This window comes from Gymnodraco acuticeps, unplaced genomic scaffold, assembly GCF_902827175.1.
Source record: "Gymnodraco acuticeps unplaced genomic scaffold, fGymAcu1.1, whole genome shotgun sequence".
NCBI classification, from domain to species: domain Eukaryota; kingdom Metazoa; phylum Chordata; class Actinopteri; order Perciformes; family Bathydraconidae; genus Gymnodraco; species Gymnodraco acuticeps.
The window spans coordinates 2,136,775-2,153,137 of NW_022989985.1; the positions used below are offsets into that span (position 1 = coordinate 2,136,775).

The 16,363-nt window shown below is 39.5% G+C and overlaps 1 long non-coding RNA gene across 1 annotated transcript; it reads right to left on the reverse strand.

Moving 5' to 3' along the window:
- Nucleotides 1-15,295: 15,295 nt before the first annotated feature.
- Nucleotides 15,296-16,069, reverse strand: LOC117543997. Its single transcript, XR_004568626.1, has 3 exons — nt 15,949-16,069; nt 15,710-15,866; nt 15,296-15,609 (listed from the first exon to the last, which is right to left on the reverse strand). It is a non-coding gene; the product is annotated as an uncharacterized LOC117543997 (long non-coding RNA).
- Between the last annotated feature and the right edge of the window lie 294 nt (nt 16,070-16,363).

Here is a 16,363-nt window from a genome sequence, read left to right on the forward strand (position 1 = left end):
AAAGAAGCAAACCCACCAAAAAGCATTAGACATTTTATTTTAGAGCGAAACTGCAGCAGATATGAGGGGAAAGTTTTGATTTGGTAAGTGCCAATCTTGTGACTTTTTTTGTTGTTCTCTGCCACTGAATATAAGCTTTATTATCTTATAAACAATGACAGTCTATGTATGGTCAAATGTACATCGAAATATAGATATATTGCGTCATGCGATGGAACGCAGAGCTCATGGAATTGAGAACATCTTTTTTCTCTGTCTTCAAAATTCCGTCGATCCAGAACAGAACGTCGCGGGTTACTGGCTTTGAAACACCTATCAGATCAACACTTTGCAGCTCTTCAGACGACCACACCTCTGAGACAGAGACCCCCACCCATGCCCTTTTTCATCAAGACATCCACAGACGACCCACTGACAGAGGCCAGGTGCGACCATGACGGAGGGAGTGAGTATAACTGCTTTTTAAATCCATATTGGACTGGTAAGTAGGCCTACCCATGATTTTTTCAAAACCTAACTTACTCTCATGAGGGATAGCCAAAAAAGTCAAAATTAACCAATTAACCAATTATGAATTTTGTTTTAGTTGTAGCTCCCGAGCGCGTCTTTATTGAATGATGCGAGTAAACACAGCTGGCAAGTATTAAACAAAAACTAAAGTGAACTGGACACTAATTACAAAGATGAACAGACAGATAAACAAGCACACGGTGCACTTTTACAGAAATAACTTAAATACAATTATGTTTTGTTATAATTGTATCGAATTTAATACGTTTTATTTATATTTTAAGGCTTTGGTATTTGACCATGCTGCTTGTAATGGCAATTTCCTTTTCCTATGTCCTATATATTTTTGCTGTTACTTTCACAGAAGGGTTGAAAAGTGATCCAGACGCAGACACAAACAGATGATTTTCCGGTCCTTAGTTGTGGTTTATGATGATGTTTATTCGTCTTTACATACCAGGGTTAATTTAGCGTTCTAGTGATTCTATGAGCATCTGCCGGGCTGGTGGAATCGGTATGCTCTTCTCCTACTGTGTCCCCTCCTCTCCTGTCACCTATGACCTCCTTATATACACCCGGTGCAGCTAAACCCCGCCACCCAGTGTTCATAAATAATATTGCACTATACATATAACTTAAATAAACTGACACACCAACATCACCCACAAAATGGCTCCTACACACCGGCCCCTAATTGGCTTTAGTATGAAAACAAAAACAATTACCAATAAATAATAAAGGAGCTATACAAATGGTGTGTATGTGTTAGCATGTAATTCTTAAATAATTTTTAGTTTATTTTCTTCTCCCTTATTTTAAGGGTCATCAGTCTTTGCTGTTCTTAGGTTGAAGCAGTAGTGTTGCCATCCCGTCCAGCGCCGAGAGAACCTGTGGGTTATATTTTCATCCAATTCCAAGCCTCTCCTTATAGGGCTCCTGCATTGATGAGTTAGTCACTTCTTCAGGTCTGTCACTTGGGTTCAGCCGGTGCCCTGCTACCATAGCAGCAAAATCGCAGATGAGCTGCTCGGTAACGTGTTTGTTGTTAGGCAAGCTGGGATTTTCTTGTCTGAATGGCAAGTCTAGGCAGTATTGTCCATCTGACATTTTCACTTTCTCGGCCACAGGCTTGGCTTCTTCCTCAGGCACTGCGTCAGATTGGTGTAACTCGACATCTGCTGTGAAGTCAGGCATGCTGTGACAGGAGTCTGAAGTCGGCTGGCTTTCAAAAGGCTCGTCTTCTGCCTCTTCATAGTAATCACCTGAATCCCGACCCTCATCTTCTTCTTCTTGGGGGGCCTCAGTTTTGCCTTCAACATCCCTATCACTGTCTCCTTTGGCATCTGCTACAACATCGCCATCCTCTTTGGCGTCTGCTACAACATCTCCATCCTCTTTGGCGTCCGCTACAACATCGCCATCCTCTTTGGCGTCTGACATGTTTGCAGAGTGATTCATAATGTTCAGGAATTGTTTGTCTTCTCTGGACATTTCCTCTGTTTCCTTGCTTGTATTTTCCTTGAAATCATGCTTGTATTGTTTGACCAATAGCTCCTCTAGGTGTACCATGGCTATCCGATTAACAGCAGCAGCAGGGTGGCCATTAGCATCTCTGCTGTCGTTGCTTCCTTTTAGGGGACCATAGAAGACCCACCCCAGTAGGGTCTTTGCAGCGTACGGTCCTTCTCCTTGGCTATTGATCAGCTCCCAAGGTTCCAATACCTTAGGAGAATTTGTCCCAATGAGTAGGTCAATGCCAGAAGCAATTTCATTAATTTTGATGTCCTTTAAGTAAGGCCATTTTTCCAGATCTTCTTGTAGAGGAATATTGTGCTTGGAAACAGGCATGGTTTTATGTGTAAACACATCGGATAGTTGAAGGAAATTGTTTTCGTCCAGACTCGATATTTCCAAACCTGAGATATGATGACTAGACACAATCTTTCTCTGATTCATTGTCTTTAGGAGAATGTTAGTCCTTTGTCCTGTAAGGTTTAGCCTCCTCATTAAACTTTCTGTGCAAAAGGTGGATGAACTTCCATGGTCCAGAAATGCATAAGTTTGTAACACTTTGTCCCCTTTGTGGCCTCTTTACTTGTACTGGTACAATGGAGAAGATGGAGTTTTCATCACCGGCCCCAATGTGACCACATGTATGAGGTGAGATGACACTATTACTTTCCATTGGCTTCCCATTCTGTTTTGTGTGTTCTGCTTCCTCTCTTTTGCCTTTTTGTTCAATGTGGAGTATTTCAGGATGACTTTGATTGCACACATAACATGTCAAACGACTGTGGCAGTGTTTGCTCATGTGTCCTATTTTTAGGCATCCAAAACACACCCCTTTTCCTCTCAAGAAGTCCATTCTTTCTCTGTGTGTTTTCTTCAGGATGTGTGGACACTGCTCCAATGAGTGACCACTTCTTCTGCAGAACAAACACAAATGTAGGGAGTTGTGGCTTGATGGAGGTATTTTCATTCCATTCGTTGTTACATGTTCTAGCACTGGTGTTCTTGGGCAGGTAATAATTGTTGCAAAACTACTTGCTCTTAGGCTTGGTTTTCCCTTTGAAAAGGTAGAGATAACAGTTTTGATAGCTGCAGTTGGTTTATCATCCTGGATGCTTCCAAACAGAGGATCTGACAGTATCTTCACTTGCCTCTCTATGAAGCTAACAAGGTCAGGAAATGTAGCTCGATGCCCACGCTCTTCCTGTAGCTGACATGCTCTATTCCTCCACTTGTCTCTGAATTTGTAGGGTAGTTTCTGAAGTATGTGTTTCATGTTTGAAACAACATTCATTTCATCCATATAGGTGAGATGTTCCATTGCATTGCAACAACCTCTTGGGAACAAAGAGAAGGCTTGCAGTGCTTTCACATCTTCGGCTTTGATCATTGTCCAGGTAAATGCTTTGTTCATGTATGCAGTGGCGATCTTATGTTCATTACCAAAGTACTCTTTAAGCAGCTGTTTTGCCCTTTGATAACCTTGAGCTGGAGGCAGATGTTGGCAGCTGCGCACTAGGTCCTGTGGTTGCCCTCTAGTGTATTGCTCTAGGTAATGCAGGCAGTCACTTTCATCATTAGTTTTCCGCTCTACTCCTCTTTCAAATGCACGGATGAAAGCTTCAAACTGCAATGGGTCACCGTCATAAACAGGAATGTCTCTTGGAGGTAAAGTAGAAGTGAGATGTTGTTGAGCCAGCATAGCAGTGTTGTCATTTTGCCTCTGGATTAGGTTATAGATGTCACCTTGATTACCATTGTTGATTACAGGTGGTGTGATGTCAACATGTCCCTGCACATGTGTCTGTATACTTTGTCTGGGAATAGAGGTTTGGGCTTGATGAGGCAAGAATTCAGTGGCCTGTACGTTAAATCTTGCTGTAGGGTTTCTGTAGTAAGAGCTCATCCCATCTGATGCTCTAGAGCAGGGGTGCCCAACTAGTCGATCGCGATCGACCGGTCGATCGCGAGGAGATTCCCAGTCGATCGCGAGATGTGTCTAAAAATAGAACAACAACATTCTGTGTTATCGTTAATGTCCTGTAACATAATGTGCCAGAATAATGCACTTGAACGCATCAAAGCTTTGTGATTGGCCGGCGTGAACCCATGTGTCGGGGCGTGGCTGGTGGGCAGTGGGCACTATTTCACTGACGTTGTTGTCCGACCGTTTCAACAGGAGTGACAGTCCGCACACACACAAGACAGCAATTATGGCAGAAGCAAAAAAGCTCCCGAGTGGGAGGATGATTATTTTTGTATCTATTCCAATTCAAAGTCCATCTGTCTCATCTGCAATGCGAGCGTGGCTTTATCGAAGAAGGGTAATTTAGGAGCGGCATTTCAAAACAGTGCACAAACGCTACGAGACGGAATCCCCTACTAATTCTGCCCTACGCTCCCAAAAGGGGAGGGGCCTGAAAGGACAGCTAAATGCACAGCAGTCCATTTTCACCAGGCCCAGCAACAAGAGCAAGGCTGCTACCATAGCATCTTATCGTGTCAGTCACGTTCTTGAGAAACACATGAAGTCTTTCAAAGACGGCGAAGTTGTGAAAGAAACATTCCTGGAGGCTGCCGACGCGCTTTTTGGGGACAGTACAAATAACAGAAGCATTTCAACAGGTTTTTGATATAATAAAAACTCAAGTTAGATACCGTTATTAATCAGCTGTAAGTTTGAGTTTGTTTGAACTTATTCATTATAATTATTGTACAAAATGGTATAAGAATGCAAACTTAAATTGATTATAGTCTATTATCAATTCAGGTTAAGAAACTAGTGTTGCTTGCATCCTATTTTAAAGGCATTTATTTTTATATTCTACTAAAATGCAACAAAAAAATAGTTTGATTCTATTAATTGTGTCTTTGTTATTGCACTGTTGCAGCAGATTCCTGTGTAGCTTCAGATCTGAGTTGTCTTATTAGTAAACCGAATTTATACTTTTGTAACAACACTATTTTTATATAATGGCAAAGAAAGGATTCAGAGTCTTTTATTTTCTTCCTGTGTCATATGTGGCAGCACTGTTCAATGTTTCTTGAAAACATTACCCACTGTAGTGACGTGTAAATAAACTCCAACTCTGTATCAACAACACTGTTGTGTAACTTCAGTTAAATACTTGTATGTGTGTAGATTAGAAAGAGGTAAGATAAAGGATCTGCAGTATTTTATGAAGTATTAATCGTACAAAGGTCAGTTTTATACAAGTAGAAGTGTGTAGTAGGGTAGTAGGTTGTCAGTAATGGCTACGCCTCTCTATTTGGACTGGTAGATCTCGGCAGACTGGCAACTTTAAAAGTAGCTCTCGGTTCAAAAAAGGTTGGGCACCCCTGCTCTAGAGGTGTGTCTTGATCCCATGCTGAGCACGTTTAGCCTGGCATTGGCTTCTGCCAGCTTAGTTTGTATATCCAGTTGTTCCTTTTTCCGTTTCACCTGTTCTTCCTGTTGTTCCAACTGTTGTTTCTGTTGTTGTTTCTGTTGTTCCAACTGTTGTTTCTGTTGTTGTTTCTGGTGTTCCAACTGTTGTTTCTGGTGTTTTAATTGTTCCCCTTCTACATCAAGCTCATGTTGTTTGTTCAGTGCTGCCGCCCTTTCGATTAAAGCCGCCCTTTCTGCCTGGGCTTTAATTCGAGCAGAAGAGGTAGATGATGCGTGTGATGAACCAGGTTTGTATTTTGACTGAGGGTGTGATGCATTTGAAATGCTGTCATCAGGTCCGATGTCATCTGAGCTGACACTTTGTTCTATTGCACTTCCCACAATAGAGTGTCTAATTGCCTGTCCACTCTCAGATAACCACACATTTGCATCTTGTATAAATCCATCAAATATATGCATCTTTTCTTGCAGCCACTGCCTTTGCTTTCCCATTTCTTCTTCAGGCAGTTGAAGGTCAGTTAATGATTTGTGATTTTCTTTTAGTTCATCACACAACTTCTTAAATTCAACCAGTTTCAACTGTATTTCCTTTGCATTGTCTTCTGAGCTCATAAGCTCTTTCAGTACTTCCATTAACTTCTTTACTTGTTTGTAACTGAAGTTTCTTGCTTTTTGGCAGTTTGCAATAAACAATTCCAATCCTTTGGCAGTGTGAGTGATAATCCTTTTTTCTCTCACAGATTGCAGTCCAACAGCGCCATCTTGTGACGTGACGTCAGATGTCACAGACATGATTAATGTTCACTGTCCCTTTAAGTTTCGTTCTCAGGAATTGTCCGTTAGCTGACAGCGCGCTGTTTCAAACAGCTGACAATGTTGCAGCACCACATCCATTTACTAAGCCATTGTCCAATACAGCTTAATATCTCTTTTACAATCTACTTATCATGCTGCACGGTGCACATACCCGGCCGCTTTCCCAGTCCTCTCTCAGCCTCTTCGGTTCTCGCAGGTGGGAACAATCTCCAGCTGAGTGTGGCGTGTGCAGCTGATCCGTGATGAGAAGTCGATGGTGCAATAATCCAATTATTTGTTTTCCCCGAAAACGATCCTTAATCCAATTTGAAGTGAATCCAATTGTCCAGTTTCACTCAAAAGTACGATTCCACTTAATGTAATGGCAATTTCCTTTTCCTATGTCCTATATATTTTTGCCGTTACTTTCACAGAAGGGTTGAAAAGTGATCCAGACGCAGACACAAACAGATGATTTTCCGGTCCTTAGTTGTGGTTTATGATGATGTTTATTCGTCTTTACATACCAGGGTTAATTTAGCGTTCTAGTGATTCTATGAGCATCTGCCGGGCTGGTGGAATCGGTATGATCTTCTCCTACTGTGTCCCCTCCTCTCCTGTCACCTATGACCTCCTTATATACACCCGGTGCAGCTAAACCCCGCCACCCAGTGTTCATAAATAATATTGCACTATACATATAACTTAAATAAACTGACACACCAACATCACCCACAAAATGGCTCCTACACTGCTCTTTGCATGCATCTCCTTTATATTACATATAAGAAAGACATCAAGCAGTTAATCAAAGTTAAGTCAAGTAGGTTTTAAAATGTATGGCAGATGCCTGCTGTAAAAATAACGGATCATAAAGCAATCTTAATCTGAATGTTACTAGTATTTGAAGCTCTCAGATAAAGGTTGGGGAACAAAGTGTAAGGCAGTTAAGGTTTCAATATAACATGTCAATATTGTTTATGCAGAGTGTAGGTATACTCTGTAAGTAAAATTCCTGCAATCAAATTGTTACTCAAGTAAAAGTACAAAAATCAAACTAGCAAAATAAACTAAAATACCAAAAGTAAAACTACTCATGGAGATTGGCACATTTTAGATTGATATCAATTATATGTTTTTCTTACAATTATTGATGCATGAATGTGTTTATCAAAGCTGGTAAAGGTGCAGCTAGTTTGAATTAATTTGTATGCTGCACGGTAGCTTTTGAATTTACTCCAGGTGTAACTATTTAAGTATTGATTATATTTCAACTCATTAATCCAATTCTGCAAAGTTACTAAAGATATGAAATAAATGTAGCTGAGTAAAAGTACACCATTTACCTCTGAATTGTAGTGGAGTAGAAGTACAAAATAGCAACACATTGAAATGCTCAAGTAAAGTACAAGTATCTCATAATTGTGCTTGAGTACATTACTTGAGTAAATCTATATATATGTTATTCAAATTCTTTAAACTTTAAATTGATTTGACTTAACTTTGTTTTCAATTTGATATTTATTTTTGTTTGATTTTCAAAATGTTTGAACTGTTTTGTTTTTCATGTCACATTTTGATATACATTAGGATTAACTTACATCAAGGATTTTAATTAATTGTATTTATTTCCTTGTTATTTGCCATTTAATTGAATTTCTCAAGCTGTATCTAACACATTTTCCAAGGAACATGTAGTGAAATATCTTCAAAATGTGGCACTAACTTCAATTTGGACTTGAGGAAGTGCTGACTAAATGCCTTTTGTGTTCTTTTATATGAGTAATAACATAAATGGTCATGTATGCTATTATATTCATATTATATATATATATTATTTCATTGTATTTAAGTACACTTTTTAAACATTCTTGATAATATTCATCCCCAATGAATTTTACATTTTATTTTTGTTTTAATTTCAATCGTTTATTTCATTTTTGTGTTGTTTTGTTTGTACCTTATTGTACTTATTGTGAACACTTTTAATTGAATTTATTGCACTTTAATTAACGTATTGTCACAGAAACACGTTGCAGGAATTTCTTGAAATGTTCACAAACTTCCACCAGGACTCAGAGATGAAGTGATTGGATTTTTGGAGGTCAAAGGTCAAGCTTACTGAGACCTTACGTGCCTCGTCAACATTTGGCACAGAATTCTACTTGGACTTCAGGAAGAACTGACTTCATGCATTTTATGTACTAATTTTATTTTGTCCATAGTGGACAATATCAATATATCGATTTTTGAAGTACACTGTTTTATAATTTTTGTTGAGTTTCGTTTAGAAATTCATTTTAATTTGTTACTTTATGTCTTCATTTTGATTGTAATTTATTTATTGTGAAAACTTTAAATTGAATTTATTGCGCTGTATTTAACGAGGTATCCCAGGAACAGGTAGAGGACATTTCTCAATCTTTTACTTGACTTGATGCATTTTATTTATTTTTTCGAGCTATACCGCATTTTCCCAGGAACACGTGGGGGTATTTCTTCAAGCACTTCCTGTCATTTTGTTTATTTGATTGCGTCACGGGTGTTTTATTCCATTCACCTTATGCTCTGCCGCCTCTAGGGCGCTTCCACATTTTTGTATGATGTATTGGCACTTCAGATTAGAGCGTAACTGCTAGTTCTAGACTGCTTAAAGTTCTTATAATGACTTTTACTGCGAGTACGGTAAACACAGGTCCGCACTGCAAGTCTAACCATAGGGCAATACATAATTATTCATATTTAAATTACGAGAGCCTTCAATTTGGAGATAGCTAGCTAGATAGCTATCATTCTAACATAGCTATCATTCGCTTGATAGCTTGATAGATGTTAAGCTTAGGAAAGCTAGCTAACTAGTTAGATAGATAGGGATAAATAGTTAGCTTGATTTACAGATATATAGATAGATATATCTATAGATAGATAGATGGATAGGTTTGCTTGATAAATAGCTGATGTTCGCTATCTAAATGGTTAACGTGCGCCATTTAAATAGCACACAGACAGGTTAATTGAGTTTGTTCCCTAGGTTAACTTGTTTTTATGAATGTTATCACTGGATCTTTTATCTTCCCTTCTGGCAATAAGAGTTACTATAAACTGTCCTCATGAGCTTTAGTATTCAGTCCGACCTGCTGCTGGTGCTAAACCAGAAGAACTAATACATAAGTGTTCGAACTAGAAGTGGGAAAAGGGGCAGGGCTACAGAAGGTGAACATTTTATAGGATTTGTATCTTGAAGTACACTGTTGAATACTTTTGAGAAGTTTCCTTTGGATTTAATTTTACATTTAGAAAGGGGCAGGGCTACAGAAGGTGAACATTTTATAGGATTTGTATCTTGAAGTACACTGTTGAATACTTTTGAGAAGTTTCCTTTGGATTTAATTTTACATTTTCAATTTTGTTTTAATTTTAAGTGTTTATTTTAATTTTCTTGTTTTTCTTACCTTATTTTATTTATTGTGAAAACTTTGATTTTAATTTATTGAGCTGTATTTAACGCGTTATCAGAGAAACGTAAAACGGGAATTTCTTCAATTTTCACAAACTTCTTCTTGGACTTGAGGACGAACCGACTAAATGCATTTAATCTGATTTATTTTTCTTGCGTTGCGGGTGTTGTGCACCATTTGATTGAATTTGTCAAGCTTTATATATCGCATTTTTCCCAGGAACACGTAGCAGTATTTCTTCAAATTTGGCACAAACTTTTATTTGGACTCGTGGATGAACTGACTTCATGCATTTTCTGGTACTGTATTTATAACATTTTGTCACAGGTAGTGTATATTATTTAATTCAACCTTATGCTCCGCCGCCTTTAGGGCGCTTCCACATTTTTGTATGATGTATTGGCACTTCAGGTTAGAGCTTAATTGCTAGTTCTAGACTGCTTAAAGTTCTTATAATGACTTTTACTGCGAGTACAGTAAACACAGGTCCGCACTGCAAGTCTAACCATAGGGCAATAAATAATTATTCATATTTAAATTACGAGAGCCTTCAATTTGGAGATAGCTAGCTAGATAGCTATCATTCTAACATAGCTATCATTCGCTTGATAGCTTGGTAGATGTTAAGCTTAGGAAAGCTAGCTAACTAGTTAGATAGATAGGGATAAATAGTTAGCTTGATTTACAGATATATAGATAGATATATCTATAGATAGATAGATGGATAGGTTTGCTTGATAAATAGCTGATGTTCGCTATCTAAATGGTTAACGTGCGCCATTTAAATAGCACACAGACAGGTTAATTGAGTTTGTTCCCGAGGTTAACTTGTTTTTATGAATGTTATCACTGGATCTTTTATCTTCCCTTCTGGCAATAAGAGTTACTATAAACTGTCCTCATGAGCTTTAGTATTCAGTCCGACCTGCTGCTGGTGCTAAACCAGAAGAACTAATACATAAGTGTTCGTACTAGAAGTGGGAAAAGGGGCAGGGCTACAGAAGGTGAACATTTTATAGGATTTGTATCTTGAAGTACACTGTTGAATACTTTTGAGAAGTTTCCTTTGGATTTAATTTTACATTTTCAATTTTGTTTTAATTTTAAGTGTTTATTTTAATTTTCTTGTTTTTCTTACCTTATTTTATTTATTGTGAAAACTTTGATTTTAATTTATTGAGCTGTATTTAACGCGTTATCAGAGAAACATGTAAAACGGGAATTTCTTCAATTTTCACAAACTTCTTCTTGGACTTGAGGACGAACCGACTAAATGCATTTAATCTGATTTATTTCCTTGCGTTGCGGGTGTTGTGCACCATTTGATTGAATTTGTCAAGCTTTATATATCGCATTTTTCCCAGGAACACGTAGCAGTATTTCTTCAAATTTGGCACAAACTTTTATTTGGACTCGTGGATGAACTGACTTCATGCATTTTCTGGTACTGTATTTATAACATTTTGTCACAGGTAGTGTATATTATTTAATTCAACCTTATGCTCCGCCGCCTTTAGGGCGCTTCCACATTTTTGTATGATGTATTGGCACTTCAGGTTAGAGCTTAATTGCTAGTTCTAGACTGCTTAAAGTTCTTATAATGACTTTTACTGCGAGTACAGTAAACACAGGTCCGCACTGCAAGTCTAACCATAGGGCAATAAATAATTATTCATATTTAAATTACGAGAGCCTTCAATTTGGAGATAGCTAGCTAGATAGCTATCATTCTAACATAGCTATCATTCGCTTGATAGCTTGGTAGATGTTAAGCTTAGGAAAGCTAGCTAACTAGTTAGATAGATAGGGATAAATAGTTAGCTTGATTTACAGATATATAGATAGATATATCTATAGATAGATAGATGGATAGGTTTGCTTGATAAATAGCTGATGTTCGCTATCTAAATGGTTAACGTGCGCCATTTAAATAGCACACAGACAGGTTAATTGAGTTTGTTCCCTAGGTTAACTTGTTTTTATGAATGTTATCACTGGATCTTTTATCTTCCCTTCTGGCAATAAGAGTTACTATAAACTGTCCTCATGAGCTTTAGTATTCAGTCCGACCTGCTGCTGGTGCTAAACCAGAAGAACTAATACATAAGTGTTCGAACTAGAAGTGGGAAAAGGGGCAGGGCTACAGAAGGTGAACATTTTATAGGATTTGTATCTTGAAGTACACTGTTGAATACTTTTGAGAAGTTTCCTTTGGATTTAATTTTACATTTTCAATTTTGTTTTAATTTTAAGTGTTTATTTTAATTTTCTTGTTTTTCTTACCTTATTTTATTTATTGTGAAAACTTTGATTTTAATTTATTGAGCTGTATTTAACGCGTTATCAGAGAAACGTAAAACGGGAATTTCTTCAATTTTCACAAACTTCTTCTTGGACTTGAGGACGAACCGACTAAATGCATTTAATCTGATTTATTTCCTTGCGTTGCGGGTGTTGTGCACCATTTGATTGAATTTGTCAAGCTTTATATATCGCATTTTTCCCAGGAACACGTAGCAGTATTTCTTCAAATTTGGCACAAACTTTTATTTGGACTCGTGGATGAACTGACTTCATGCATTTTCTGGTACTGTATTTATAACATTTTGTCACAGGTAGTGTATATAATTCAACCTTATGCTCCGCCGCCTTTAGGGCGCTTCCACATTTTTGTATGATGTATTGGCACTTCAGGTTAGAGCTTAATTGCTAGTTCTAGACTGCTTAAAGTTCTTATAATGACTTTTACTGCGAGTACAGTAAACACAGGTCCGCACTGCAAGTCTAACCATAGGGCAATAAATAATTATTCATATTTAAATTACGAGAGCCTTCAATTTGGAGATAGCTAGCTAGATAGCTATCATTCTAACATAGCTATCATTCGCTTGATAGCTTGGTAGATGTTAAGCTTAGGAAAGCTAGCTAACTAGTTAGATAGATAGGGATAAATAGTTAGCTTGATTTACAGATATATAGATAGATATATCTATAGATAGATAGATGGATAGGTTTGCTTGATAAATAGCTGATGTTCGCTATCTAAATGGTTAACGTGCGCCATTTAAATAGCACACAGACAGGTTAATTGAGTTTGTTCCCTAGGTTAACTTGTTTTTATGAATGTTATCACTGGATCTTTTATCTTCCCTTCTGGCAATAAGAGTTACTATAAACTGTCCTCATGAGCTTTAGTATTCAGTCCGACCTGCTGCTGGTGCTAAACCAGAAGAACTAATACATAAGTGTTCGAACTAGAAGTGGGAAAAGGGGCAGGGCTACAGAAGGTGAACATTTGATAGGATTTGTATCTTGAATTTTGATAAGTTTCCATCCATCTTCTCCCGCTTATCCGTGGTCAGGTCGCGGGGGTAGCAGTTCCAGCAGAGAGCCCCAAACTTTCTTTTCCCTGGCGACATCAACCAGCTCTGACTGGGGGATCCCAAGGCGCTCCCAGGCCAGCGAAGATATATAATCCCTCCACCTGGTCCTAGGTCTACCCCTTGGTCTCTTCCCAGCTGGACGTGCCTGGAACACCTCCCTAGGGAGGCGCCCAGGTGGCATCCTAACTAGGTGCCCGAACCACCTCAACTGGCTCCTTTCGACGCGAAGGAGGAGCGGCTCAACTCCGAGTCCCTCCCTGATGACCGAACTTTTCACCTTATCCCTAAGGGAGACACCAGCCACCCTGCGGAGAAAACCCATCTCGGCCGCTTGTATCCGCGATCTCGTTCTTTCGGTCATGACCCATCCTTCATGACCATAGGTGAGGGTAGGAACGAAAATAGCCCGGAAGACAGAGAGCTTTGCCTTCTGGCTCAGCTCCCTTTTCGTCACAACGGTGCGGTAAAGCGACTGCAGTACCGCTCCCGCTGCTCCAATTCTCCGGCCCATCTCACGCTCCATTGTTCCCTCACTCGAGAACAAGACCCTGAGATACTTGAACTCCTTCACTTGGGGTAAGGACTCATTCCCTACTTGGAGTGGACAGTCCATCGGTTTCCTGCTGAGAACCATGGCCTCAGATTTGGAGGTGCTGATCCTCATCCCAGCCGCTTCACACTCGGTTGCGATCCAGTGAGTGCTGAAGGTCACAGACCGATGAAGCCATTAGAACCACATCATCTGCAAAAAGCAGTGGTGCAATCCTTAGTCCACCGAACTGCAGACCCCCTCCCCCATGACTACGCCTCGAAATCCGATCCATGTATATTACAAACAGGATTGGTGACAAAGCGCAGCCCTGGCGGAGGCCAACCCTCACCGGAAATGGGTCCGACTTACTGCCGAGGACCCGGACACAGCTCTCGCTTTGGGAGTACAGAGATTGGATGGCCCTGAGTAGAGACCCCCTCACCCCATACTCCCGCAGCACCTCCCACAGTAACTCCCTGGGAACTCGGTCATACGCCTTCTCCAAGTCTACAAAACACATGTAGACCGGATAAGCGTACTCCCAGGCCCCCTCCAGGATCCTTGCGAGAGTAAAAAGCTGATCCGTCGTTCCACGACCAGTACGGAATCCGCATTGTTCCTCCTCAATCTGAGGTTCGACAATCGGCCTGAAAGGAGGGTCAGATTGTCGAACCTCAGATTGAGGAGGATAAGTTTCCTTTTGATTTAATTTTACATGTTGTTTCATTTTAAGTGTTCATTTTCTTTTTCTTATTTTGTCTTGTACCTTATTTTATTTGTTGTGAAAACTTTGATTTAAACTTATTGAGCTGTATATAACTCGTTATCACAGAAATAGGAAAAAAGGGAATTTCTTCAATTTTCACAAACTTCCACGTGGACTTGATGAAGAATCGCCTAAATGCATTTTATTTTATTGCGTTGCTGATTTAAGTGGAGAGCCCATAATTCCGACTTCACAAACAACATTCAAATGCAAAAAAATGATTTTAATAAAAAGTCAAAACACTTCAGTTTTTAAGGGTTGATGTTTTACCTAGCATTTGTTTTAATTTCCTTTAATACTAATAATAATAATAATAATAATAATGCATTACATTTTTTATTAGAGCGCTGTTACAGGTGCTCAAAGTGCTTTACAAGTACACATTACACATATTAGACATGTAAGAGTCTGCGGACATTACCCACAGGAGCAAATGCGGGTAAAGTGTCTTGCCCAAGGACACAACGGCCTGTTTATGGATTCAGTGGCGGCCGAGGCGGGATTCGAACTGGAGTTCACAAACGCCCCTTGATTTGATGACCAACGCTCTAACCAAAGACTACAAATCCCAAATCCCATTCTGGGTCGCGTAAGTGATGTCACAGGCGATAATGCTCCAAGTGGTTGGTTCACAGATGCCTGTGTGCTTTGTACCAGGTTGTAATCACAAAAGCAGGGCTCTCAAGTTTTGAACAGAGTTCAGAGTGAGATTTTGGCAGCGGCGGGGCTTTGGGTGGGGACGGTGGTCTTATCTGATAAATGACACATAAATTCATACAAATAAAAACATATTTATTTCATTCTTAGTGAAGGGATGTGTGTGTGTGTGTGTGTGTGTGTGTGTGTGTGTGTGTGTGTGTGTGTGTGTGTGTGTGTGTGTGTGTGTGTGTGTGTGTGTGTGTGTGTGTGTGTGTGTGTGTGTGTGTGTGTGTGTGTGTGTGTGTGTGTGTGTGTGTGTGTGTGTGTGTGTGTGTGTGTGTGTGTGTGTGTGTGTGTCAGTGTTTTTTGTTGTAGGTGTTGGTGGCAGTTTTTGAGGCCTTCAGCACTGGGGTTGGTGGCTCCCATCTGAAACAGTTTGGTTCCAGGCCTGCCATCTTCACTGTCATGATGGAGGACAGTGTTCCATCTAGGGCCAAGCTGTTCCTAGTTTTTGTCTTGTTCAGTCCAACCATCGAGAAAACCCTCTCCGCGTCGGCATTAGAGTGAGGGAGCACTAGAACAAGTTGAGCTATTTTAGTGAGCCTCCCAAACTGGCTCAAACCGGTCACCTTTAAAAAAAAAAGGAACCAAGAGACTCTATTACTCAAATGCTTTGCTTTTGATTTCAATTGATTATGTGTATGTCATGTGGTGCCACATATTTCTTACCTTGCACTTGATTGAGGACATACTCCCCCAAAACTCCTCAACATTAAAGGTGGTGGGATCTTGGGGCATGGGGATATCCATCAGCTGATATTCCAGGAACTGCTCACACACCTTGTCCTGTTCCTCCGGCCCATGGAAAGGTAGTAGTTCCTGAAATCTAAGAAGAGCACCATGTGTAAAGAACTGATTAATGTATTCAATCAAAGTATTGAAATCCTGGAAAATGTGGAAACCCTTACCTGTCTATAAAGTATAGGGCATCTTCCACCCCACACTCACTCTGCTGCACATCCACAAATCTTGTATGCCTCAGAAGAGCCTCCTTCAGAGGGAGTTTATTGATGCCATACTCCACAGCCCTGACCAGAAATGCCAGTGCTGCCTGTTGGAATAGCTTCAATTCAATTCAATTCAAAACCTTTATTTATACAGATAAAACCCATTGAGATCATAGACCTCTTTTACAATGGTGACCTGCTTCAATTAGTTCCAAACATTAATACAAACATGACAGAAAACAAAGGACATTATATGATACTACAGTTTGTATACTAGTAGCATTTACAGACACCAATATTTTCTGATTGTATAGCGTCTATCCTAGCTTTAAAAACATGAAATGGAATCAAACTGCTTAGCTTCCATTCCTTTTGT